Source organism: Hemiscyllium ocellatum, chromosome 21 (genome assembly GCF_020745735.1).
Source record: "Hemiscyllium ocellatum isolate sHemOce1 chromosome 21, sHemOce1.pat.X.cur, whole genome shotgun sequence".
In the NCBI taxonomy this organism is placed as follows: Eukaryota; Metazoa; Chordata; class Chondrichthyes; order Orectolobiformes; family Hemiscylliidae; genus Hemiscyllium; species Hemiscyllium ocellatum.
Window position 1 is genome coordinate 55727742 of NC_083421.1, and position 12675 is coordinate 55740416.

Sequence of the window (12675 nt, forward strand, 5' to 3'; positions counted from 1 at the left end):
AAACATAAAACAAACACTACCACAAACAAGCTTAAAAGCTATTTTGTGCAATTCTATGGATGCCTTAACAGCACTGAACTAAAGTGGACGTGGATGTATTTTTTTTAAGATGATTGGATTCCTAAATTACATCTTCCTGTACCTGCATCAAAATTCAATATGAACATGTTGAATTGAGATTCACCAGTAAAATGGACTATGTTGCTCAGAATTAAGGGAGGTCACGGCATTAATTTAAATTTTTACAATCTCTACCTTCAATATTTCAAATATTCAGGAGGGTTAACATGATGCTTATGATAAATTATGCAACAGAGAATATAAACTTGAATCATATTCTACAAGCTACAGTATGAAACAATCAGTCGAAACTTCAAATTGGCAGAACAGTGGGTGATCCTCACTTAGAGTGGGACTTTATAAACTGTGATTCATTGTACAATGCAAATTGGATCCTCTCCTACTATTATTTACAATTGCAAGTGTTACTTTATAACCACTTTGTCTTTTCAAGCTGGGACCTCTGGGGGGTTTGAAAGCTTCTGCATAATACAGAAAATGTTAGCTTAATAGAAAGGTAACACTTTCATGATAACTGTATGTTATTTATAACCAACTCTGCAGAGACTCTAACATTTTCAGCCCATTAAGTGGGAGGTGTACAAGGTGCTGCTCCATGGTGCTGAGGCACAGGTCATCAAAGACTGACCTGCAACTCAACAAAAAAAGCAAAAAAAGAGTGACTTGTAAAATGATTTGTAAAGTACTATTTCTATAATGATCACATATTTCAAATATTTCTTTTAAAATCCTACTTGAAAATGTATTATTCTCTCCCTGATGTACGAAGATTTCATACATAGGAAAATCACAAGCCAGTTAAATTTGTTTACAGTTTCATGACACACAGCACAGGAGGAATTCATCCCCACAGATTTTAAGTCCCCTCCTTCACAACCCACATTCTCAGTCTGAGAGCATATTCTGTCTGACAGCTTGCTCTCAAGATAGAGCGATATCTTTGTAATCTCTTGGAGACTGGCAATTTAGTGCCAATTTTGTACTGAATTATAGGCAGTTTTGCAACATAGACCAGTAAGTACAAGGAACTGTGCTGAGACAGCCCAAACTCATTTCATAAAAGACAGCTGCATCCAGGTCAATGAGGAAATTTTCTTCTTTTTGATCTGTAGTGGATTCATACCAGATGACCACACACTAGGAGTGAAATTGGCACCTGTATATGCTAATAACACAAAATGGACAGATAGTGAATTGGCAGCCACAATGATAAATTTTCTTTTCCATTTCCATCACACAATCAATAATCAGTCATAGGAATGGCCTCATGAATAGGGTAGTGAAATTGAAATCCTTCAACTCACTCATAGGAATAGGAGTAGGGCATTCATATACCTGTCTTTATATTTTAAAAAGTCATATTGATACAATGGGACTGAAGAGATTGACACTGTTGCAATGTTTTAGGAAAGAAAGAATTGGAATATTATTTACCCTGCATTTGGCTGATTGAAGAATGCATAATACTGATACAGTTCTGGGCCTATCCCAGAAGTAAAGCTCCTGGAGTTAGATGTCCTACCTGCCAAAAATTTCCAATAAATCAGATCAGGTCATTGGGAAGTTGTTGTCTTCTAGTGATGATCTATCAATCTTGGCTCGAGGACCAACACAGGCCCAAGCACGGGTGAGTTGTAGAAAGGTGGTCATGTGGGAGAGGTTTGGTTGTCAACAGCAATGACAATGAGCACTTTTTCTTGATGCTTCTTAGAATGACTGCAAATAAACATGCCAGGTTTTGCTTTTTGGACTTCTTGCATAGGGTTGTTTGACATTAATTCCCAGAGAGAGAAAAAGTGAGGACTGCAGATGCCGGAGATCATAGTCAAAAAGTGTGGCGCTGGAAAAGCACAGCCAGTCAGGTAGCATCTGAGAACAGTCGACGTTTTGAGCATAAGCTCTTCATCAGGAATGTGAGAGATGGCCCAAGGGGACTGAGAGATAAATGAGAGTGGGTGTGCAGGTGGGGAGAAGGTAGCCTGGAATGCGATAGGTAGATGAAGGTGGGGGTGGATGATGGTGATAGGTCAGAGCGGAGGGTGGAGCAGATAGATGGGAAAGATGATGGACAGGTAGGACAGTTCAAGAGGGCGGTACCAAGTTGGAGGGTTGGATCTGGGATAAGGTGTAGGGAGCGGAGAAGAGGAAACTGGTGAAATCAACATTGATTCTATTTGGTTGGAGGGTCCCAAGGTGAAAGATGAAGTGTTCTTGCTCCAGTCATCAGGTGGCTAGGATTTAGTGATGGAGGCGGCCCAGGACTTACATGTACTTGGCATAATGGGAGGGGGAGTTGAAGTGATCAGTCACAGGACAGTGGGGTTGTTTACTGCATGTGTACCGGAGACATAATCTGAAACATCCCACAAGTTGGCGTCCTGTCTCCCCCTTACATTAATTCTCACACACTTAACTGCTGAGACAGAAAGGTGACAAGGTGGCAAGGTACCCATCTGCAGCCCTTCTGCCTGGTTAAGTGCCCGCTCACCACCAAGGAAGGATATCAAATTCCACCCAGATTCAATAAACTTGAAAAGTCTTTCATTCAAAATGGCATCCATTTCCCTGATGAGCATAATAAATTCAAACATCTTACAATATATGGCACTACTTTGATTGTGACAAGTGAGGTTACAATCCTATATATACACAAGGCTTTTAAAAAAGCACATGCTTTCCTAATATCTATCTTATTTAACACTACAAATTGGGGTAATTCACTGTAGATAAAGGCTAAACACAGTCAAACACTCTAGGAAGAAAATCAGTTGTGCAAGGTAGTGTGTTTTTTAGTTTCATCATAATATGCTGAATGAATTTTAAATATTTTTCTAACGGTTCTTTTTACCTGAAATTCCAAATATAATAAGTCAAGCAGAATATTTTTTACAAACTCGTAATGCTTTGTAAAACAATTTAGTTGTGTGCTGAAATCCAACACTGTGTAAGGAATTAAAAATTGTGTCAGGTACACAAGTCAATTCAGAGTATTATTCCTTTATTGCAATAGTGGAGATTTTTAATACCCTTTTCTGTTAAGAATAGGGTGCCTTGAGAACTGAGGAATGCCTGATGAAGTCAGTCAGACTTAGCAAAGACACTTAGACTCTAACAGGATATTAATCAGCAGAAAGGCAACATGAGTTAGGAGAGAGTGGAAGCAGATTGAAGGCAGTCACTGGAAAATGGCATCATTTGGAACGTTGAAATTTATTTTCTCTTTCCTTCCAATTTTTACATTTTTTTTTCTTCAAAGCTTAGAGGGAAAATTTCTGCCAATTGCAATGGTACCAATTGTTTAAGCGGTTTTTAGCCAAATTTGTCACATCCATCACAGTCAACAGAGCATAAAAAAATGAATATTCTATTAAATTGTAGTTTTCTTACCCATTACACTGAGTGAATCTGACAATTAGTTTATTGGTGGATAAACAAAAAAAAAATGGGTAAGTAAACTTTGGAAGCTTGTAATCTTCCTGCATTTCAATATAAAGCATGTGAATTCTAGTCTTCCATCAGGAAATGAAGGATGACACGTGTAAAAATTAAGTAATTGCCTGTCAGAACTAAGTCAAATAATCTGTTCACTTCATGCTGATAGGCACTCAGCTTTATTGCAGATTTTATGCACTGCAGGTCCCTGATGTTCTCTAATGAGCAAGGATATAGTAAGAGACCAAAAGCTACTGGAGTAATACCTGGTTTCACTCAGTTCAATTCTTTGTAAGAGAAAAAAAATCCACAAAATTCATAATTTTGCTCAGGGAAACAGAAGATATGCAGCAACTAAACTGCTTCAAATGCCTCTGCTTTCACATGAAATTTAATGATATCTGAAAAAATAAACGTGCAAGGCCAGCATTTCTTGCTCATCTTTAATTGCTTTTGAACAGGTAATAATGAGCTGCCTTTCGGAGCTGTTACAGTCTGGTTAAGCAATCAGACATGCCAACAGTCAGGTCAGGTTTTTTTCCCTGCAGTTTGAGTGACACATATTTTCATTTTCTCAATCAAGACAAATACATTTGCTTGACCATATTTTAAGCATTAAGTTAAGAAGAAATATTGTATCTTATCATATGTCTCAGACATGTCCCCAAACACTTTCACATAAAATGAATTAATTATGCAATCACTTCTATGTATGTAAATATGTCAGCGAATGTCAACCATATTGCAGTCACATGCAGGCCAGGTAAATAGATTTGCTTTGGGAAGGCCATTAGTGAACCTGTTGGAATTCTATGACCGCAGTACATGGTCACTATTAGACTAGGTTTTCAATGCAGAAAGTCATTGCAATCAAATTTCACCATCTGCCATGTAGGATTCCAACTCATGCTCTCCAAACAGCAGCTTAGGGTTCTGGATTATTAATCCAATGACATTACCACTGTGCCACCACTCCACATTAATAAATCAACTAATATAGTGAAAATAACAGCTTGGCAGTTTGACCTGACTAGGAATGTGAAATCTGTGCTAAAGACACACCTCAAACAGCAAAGCATTATTCAAAACTCTAAAAAAAGTTTGTACTTTTATGTTTAGCATCTAGTTCTCTCCCCTCACAAGTTTTCGTACCCATCTCAATTTTTGTATGTGGCCAGTACTTTGCTGTATTTTATTTTCTTGTCCTCTGAAGCTTCTACATTGTTCAATATTCAGTTTCTTACAATAATTTGATGTCCAATACCCCGAATTTTCCCTCTGCTCTTTCAGCTGTATTGGGGCTGTGGAACTCAGATTCTTGATATGGAAAAAAAATCTGACTGTTTTGATTTCTGAAAGGAATATACTAAGTACCAAAACATCCTCGTATTTTAAGATAAGGTCTCACTAGGAAACTGAGTTGAAATGTCTGACTTAATCAATGCGAAGGTAATGGAAAACCTGATTAGGTTGAGTGCCTGTTATCCTCCTTGGGAAGATGCAAGTTGAAATTAAGATGGATCATTAGGGAGATCTCGACATCAAGCCTGGGTTGACAAATGTGATTGGAGTATCTTAAACACTCACCAAGTCTCACTATAGCAAAAATACAGAAGGAAATGATTCCATATTATAGGTTCCCATAGTTAATAATATTATACATTCACATCATGAAAACTGTTCAGTTTAGCTAAATTTATACTGAGCTATAGTTAAACCTACAGTATTTACCATTTATTGGGAATGCACCTTTCTCATTTAATGACTGATCCAAACCTAGACACTAAACAAATTTTACCAGAGTTGTTGACATACTGAATTAGAGAAATCAGATTAAATATGGAAGTTTACAGGTGAAATTAAGAAAAATGTAACAAATGAAATAAGATAAATGATAGTTGGCAGCTTCAATTCAATGTAAAAATCAGTAGATTTTTAAAAAAAAGATCATAAGATTCAGAATGTAAAATTACAGAAACTAAAGCTATGAAGTTTTTTTTAAGTAAAGGTAGAAAAACATAGTTTTTTTTACGCCTCAGCAGTGAAAATAAAGGAATGAAATTGTGTTGAATTTGTACAAAAGATTGGTAATATTATTGTTGGAAATTGTGTGCAGCTATTTGCAGTCCATTATAGAAAAGATAAGTATTCCAAGTTATAATTATGAACAGAATTTGTTTTTATTTTTCACAACAACAAAGAAAGTAAAGGGAAAATTTAAGAGATTTTCAAAATTACAAATAGCTTCTCCAAGAATAAATACTGAACGATTTGCTAGTGCTTGACAAATTGATAATAAGATCAAACGGAGAAGCTCGAAGTGGCTTCACACAGCCTGTTATTACAATATGGAATGTTCTACCATGAGTGACTACTGAAGCTCAGTCTAGGGCATTATTTAAAAGGAATTTGTGCAAGTACTTGAAAAAATGTATATGAAAGGATGTATGAGAGAAATGGAATTAGAGTAAATAATTCCAATTTGAGGAACTAGCACCAGCAGAGACACAATGACCTCCTTCTATGCTACAATTTCTATGACTTCTAAATTGAAGTATTAAATTAAATATAGCAGAATTAAGCTAAATATCACAATAATGTGAAATTCTAAGGTTTTGCAATACTAGTCCTTGGTCAGTAATAGGGATCAGGATGTAGGCGCACTTTGCTTTGACAGGTGTTTGATGCTAAAAGGTTGTGGATACAAATCTGACTAGTGAATACAGGGCTGCAAAGGCAAAGTGTTGGCAACTGCACATCTGGTTCATAGATGACGTGAAGTCTGACATTTCAAGGATCGTTCGCTCACCCGCTTGCAAGAACTCAGAACAACAGCAACAGCTCTTCAACCACAGGTACAGATAGCAGATGCCCCCTTGGCAACAATCTGCCCATTGTTCATAAAGACCTATTTGATGTGGGTTTACCTTTATAGATCATACATCGCCACTTGCCATTCTAAACAAATTATTGTTTATGTATTAATAAATTCTTGAAAAGATCCCAAAGCATGCAAGCAATCACTGCTATAACATTGGAAACATGGCTTTGAACGTGAATGTCTGATCATTTATGCCAATGTTGTTTGTGAGACAATCTGTTTTATTGATTTGATTGTAGATAAATGTTGGCTGGTTTTCTAGCACTTAATATGAAAAGTTCTCAAAAGGACTAGTTTTGCCAGCTACTACTAGTCACCTAGAGTTGCCTCATCTGCATTCCGTGAATTTCTATCATGTCCTGTATCTGTTATCTTCTGAAAATATGTGGTATTTATTTCTCACTTGATCATGGGTTTGCTTTACAAACTGCCAGTCAAATAGCAGTCATGACAATTTTCAAACATTATTGTGCCTATGTTTTAATGCAGCTCACAATCATCTGCACAAACTCAAATAAAGGCTTCAACAAAAATCAATATGTGACTATTATTTTCAAAAGTAGCCTTGGAAGATCAGAATCTCTCTCTACCCACAAACCTTGTGTTTGTCAATTAACAATAACCTATAATGGGCCTAACAATTCTTTGATAATCCTGACACAATGTATTCATTGATGTATTTTATATGAAGTGAATTTATCTTTATTAAATGAATGATGCATCAAGTTTTAAAGTGAGGTTGCAGATATAAAGCTTTTTAATTAGGGCTTTTGTTTGACTGGCACACAATGAAAGAACTGTGAAGCTTGAGGTGTTAATGCTAATTTTTGGATTTGTTCACAATTTCCTTTTTCTCTAATCCAGGAAAGAACAGGAGTAAGGAATACAAAACAAAATAAATTGAATACAAAATATTTTGTTTTAAATGTCATGCCTGTGTAAACAAAAGCACAGGCGATTAAAATGTTAATAAACACAGAAACCCATTTATGGCATTGTTTGTCTATTCACAACTGCATAACAATCTGTAAAAAGGTTTAAATGGGACTGTTTACACAAACCTCACATCAACTGTAACAAAGGCAAGCTGTCAACAGTTTCACCTGGCCTTCTCATTCTTTTCTTGGGTTCGCGTCTACATGGTATTTTGATTTTTAAAAAATAGTCCATTTATTTACAGCTAGTTCAGCTTCAAAGTCAGCAAGAAATTGTTAAATGTGAATAACCACAACTAAAATGGACAGTTTTGATCTCTGCCTCTCTAGCCACCTTGAATGGTAACATAAATGCCAAATGGTTTGCTGTCAGAAGTAGCCAATATGTCCAAAGGGAGGTCGAGTGACCGCCGTGACTTTATCAGTTTCTGTAAAGGGTAGGAAATCACTTTATGTCACTGCCTTTACAGATCACTCACCACCACAGTTAATTGTTGCCATATTGAAGAAAATATTCACCATTTAAAATTTTGTGGGAATTGAAAATACACCGTGATTGAGTTACAGAAAGGATACTGCAGTATGAACAAAGGTAGAACTAGAAAATAACATTATAAAACTGTTTCAGAGATATTCCAACAAATGGAAATGACAGCACGATTATATTTTTTGCTGGCCAGTCTTCTTTCTACTTGTCTTGTCCTGAAGCCAACAACTCGTGGCTGAAATAAGGCTCAATTAATGGCATGCCCAAGTAATCATTATTCCTGAGTGAAGCCAGCCTTTAGCTGGTTAGATTATTAATCAGTTTGCAATATTTCTGTGCAAGATTTGATTAATGCACACGTGCATTCAAGGACAGATGTCCTACCTGACTTTTTTCCTCCTTGCTTTCATGAATTGTAGCATTCTGACCCAAATCCACCAACAACTTGCGCTGTGTCAAGATACAAGCTATGTGATCTCAGCAAAGGTGAGTTATCAAAACTACAACCTCCTGGTTTGCATGGCTCAAGTCACTAAACAAACTCAAGAAACCAAAAGAAAATATCAAACATTCTTTGTGCGACATGACATATTATTCTATTACAATTTCAAGCAACTTTTGTACAAAACCAGATAATGCAGTTTGATTCTAGTTTCAGAAGAGTTCTAATTGTACGGATATATAAATGGGGAAAGATTTAGAGGGATATGGGCCAAATGCTGGCAAATGGGATTAGATTTATTTAGGATATCTGATTGGCTTGGACAAGTTGGAATGAAAAGTCTGTTTCTGCATTGTATGTCTCGAAGGATCTCTTCGAGCATGGTTATACTTCAATACACAAAGAATTCATTGTGTATGATCTCCAAAAGCCTCCAAAAGTAATAACTTGCCAAAGCTCCTTGAACAGCATTTATATTATCTAGAAAACAAGGGCTGCAGATGCAGGAGAAAATCATCACATGCAAGTTGATCTCCAAGTCTCACACACCATCCCTACTTGGAACTAAACTGCCATAGCTAATTGTTGCTAGGTCTTAAAATGCTCTTAAATCATAAATGTACTACCTCACATAGAATGCAGCAGTTCAAGAAGGCAATTACAACTGATACTGGCCTTGTCAGTGAGGGTCACATCTTAACCAAATAAAGAAACCATTGATCATCTTAGAGGCCTTTTCCATGTAGACTAATTGAGATTAGATTTGTTAGATTCCCTACAGTGTGCAAACAGGCCCTTCGGCCCAACAAGTCCACACCAACCATCCAAAGAGAAACCCACCCAGACCCATTTCCCTCTGACTAAAGCACCTAATACTATGGGCAATTTAGAATGACCAATTCACCTGACCTGCACATCTTTGGACTGTGGGAGGAAACCGGAGCACCTGGAGGAAACCTAGGCAGACACAGGGAGAATGTGCAAACTCCACAAAGACAGTCATCCAACGCTGGAATTGAACCTGGGTCCCTGGTGCTGTGAGGGGGCAGTGCTAACCACGGAGCTACCGTGACTACTGTCTCATACTCTTTCACTACAATCTTTTCATCTCTTTCCATTTGGAAAAAAGGTGCTACAATGCCAACTCAACTCAAAAGTTCTTTAATCGTTTACCCTTAGCTGCAAATACGTCCCCTTACATTGATTAGGTTGAACAGTGAGCTGTCTAGTACAAAATGTTTTCTTTACACCTCCAAAATGTGAGACTTGTCTTTTTTTAAACTTTCCTCTAACAATTTTAATCTTTGGTTTGCTATTACCCATTTAATGCTTCCTCTTACATCCAATGTTCTTTCCTCTGGCTTTCAATTCTGACAGTGCCTTGTGCAACCCTTCATTGGATTTCCTCAATTTAGTAAAAAAAAATACATGTTCCTTAGGTCATTTTTCAAAGCTCATCACCAAGAATATTTCCATAACTATCCTTATTACCCTTTGTGAATTCGATTACCCATCTTTTTTACTCCCATTGTTTTATTTTTCTCTGATGGAAAAAAACTGGCTCACAAAATACAGCTCATTATGCTTAGTGTACAATTAATGGGACTTACGAAGGGATGTAAATTATCCCATTAGGTCTTAAGAAGCTTTGAGAGACAGTTAATTATGGTTTTCACAGTTGTTATTGATTTCTATTTAGCTCTGATTACTAGTTAAATTAATTCAAACTCAGAACCCAGAAGTATAATCAGCTGCTCTTATTTACTCTAGTTCTATAACAAACATTCCCTAAAAAAAAAGAAACAAACATTCCCTTCCTATTTTTCCCTCATCTTTGGTGTTATTGCCTGGTCATTAATAGGCTTTGCATGTAAATTAATCAATCGGAACATGGGTGATTTAGCGACGGTGGTTAATAAATGAAAAATATCACAAGTGATTTGATGGTGGGTAAAAAGCCGGTCGGTTATTTGTGATAGCACTTTCGGAAATAAAAGAAAATATCAAACATTCTTTGTGCGACATGTCACATTATTCCATTACATTTTCAAGCAATATTTGTACAAAACCAGATAATGCAGTTCGATTCTAGTTTCAGAAGAGTTCTAATTATATGGGTAAATGAATGGAAAAAGTTCAGAGGGATATGGGCCAAATGCTGGCAAACGGGATTAGATTTATTTAAGATATCTGATTGGCATGGACAAGTTGGAATGAAAGGTCTGTTTCGTTGCTGTATATCTCTTTGACTAGAATTGAATTATCCATATTAGAGACAGGAATTTTCCTCTGGAACCAGGAAGAGAAGTTGAGTTTCTAGCTCCTGAACCTGTCCTGGGGACAATCAGTTATTGACTCCAATTTTCACTGGGGTGCTCCCTTAATTGGTCCAGAGATGGGTTTAGCAGACAAATAAGGGTGGACGTTTGAACCCGGAGAACTAACATTTTCCAGCTGAAGAGGAACAATAGATTGCAATAGATGGTCAGTAAAGGAGAGGTGAAATGTTTTGCACTACAATGGGTAATGCCATTCTCTCTTAACCAGATGCTTGGAGTTTGAATCCCACTTCAAGAGGTGGGTTCATAATATGGCTGAACAGGTTGTGTATCGACCTGCAAACTCTTCCCTCACACACAATGGCAAATACAGGAGAAATTCCTGGTCAACCACATAATGGAAAGAAAAGTGGAGCCTCTATTATCACTATTTGTAAATCTGGATTACTACGAGAAGTTTTTTTTAAATTCACTCCTGGAATATGGGTGCTGCTAGCATTTATTGCCCATTCCTAATTGCTTTTGAGAAGGTGGCAGGGAGCTATCTTCTTCAGCCACTGCAATCCATTTGGTGTAGGTACATCCACAATGTTGTTAGGGAGGTGTTGCAAGGGCTTAGAGCCAGCAACACGAAGCAATATATTTCCAAATCATTATGGTAGATGGCTTAAGTGGAAACTTGCAGATGGCAGTGTTCCCATGAATCTGCACTATTCCAGTTGTGGTTGTAGGATGGAAGGTGCCAAGGAAACCTTGGTGAATGTTTGCAGTGCATCTTTTAGATGCTACAAATGGCTGCCATGAATGTTCATGAAGGCGGTGCCATTCAAATGGGTGGCTTTATCCTGGATAGTGTCAAGCTTCTTGTGCATTGTCAGAAATGCACTCATTCAGGCTGGTGGGGAGTGTTCCATCACACTATTGACTGGTGCCATGTAGATGATGGATGAGCTTTGGGGAGTCAGGAGGTGAGTTATACACTGCTGGTTTCTGAGCCTCTAACCTGCGCTTTTTAGTATTTATATGACTAGTCCAATTCAGTTTCTGGCCAATGATATCCCCCACGATGTTGATAGCAGATGATTCAGTGATGATAATGATGTTCAATGTCAATGGGCATTGGGTTAGATTCTCTCTTGTGGGAAATAGTCAATGCTTGGCACTTGTATCATACAAATGTTATTTGCCACTTGTCAACCCAAGAAGGAGGTGAGGACTGCAGATGTTGGAGAGTCAGAGTTGAAAGGTCAGATGAAGGCCTTATGCCTGAAAGGTCCACTCTCCCACTCCTCAGATGCTGTCTGACCTGCTATGCTTTTGCAGCACCACACTTTTCGACTTGTCAGCCCAAACCTGGATATTGTTCAGGTCTTCCAGCGTTTGAATGTGGCCTGCTTCAGTATCTGAGGAGTTGTGAATGGGGCTGAACTTTGTGAATTTATCATCGAACATCTCTACTTCTGACCTTATGATATAGGGTGCTCTTTGATGAAGCAGTTGAAGATGGTTGGGTCTCAGAAACTATCTTGAGGAATTCCTGCAGAGATGTCCTGGAGCTTGGATGACTGATCTCCAAGAACTACAACCATCTTCCTTTATGCTATTTGTAAATCTGGATTACCATGAGAAGTTATTTTTAAATTCACTCCTGGAATATGGGTGCATATCTCACCAACAGAGTTTCTCTCCTAATTCTCATTCACTCCAGTTTTTTCTAACACTTCATCAAATGTGGCCTTGAAGTCAAGGGCAGTCACTCTTGCTTCACCTCTGGTATTCAGCTCTTTTGTTTATGTTTGTACTAAGGCTATATTGAGGGCATGAACTGATTGGCCCTGGTGGAATCCAAACTGAGCTTCAGGGAGCATAAATAGATCAATTGGCCCATCAAATCTATTCTGCCATTCAAAGATAATCCTCAACTCCACTTAACTGCTTTTCCCATAACCATTGAATCTCTTACTGATTTCAAACTCTAAGTATATTCAAGATGGAGTTGCATAATGACCCACCCTCTGTGCTAATGAATTTTACAACTTCATTACCCTTGGAAAAGACATTCCTCTCATCTTTGTCCTAACTGAGTGAACTCTTACTGAAATCATGCCCTATGATCCTAGACTCTCTCTCAAGGGGAA

The 12675-nt window shown here is 37.6% G+C and overlaps 1 protein-coding gene across 2 annotated transcripts in view; it reads right to left on the reverse strand.

Moving 5' to 3' along the window:
- ass1 (argininosuccinate synthase 1) overlaps positions 1-12675 on the reverse strand; it is a 157638-nt gene that overhangs the window by 24238 nt on the left and 120725 nt on the right. The window lies entirely within an intron of this gene.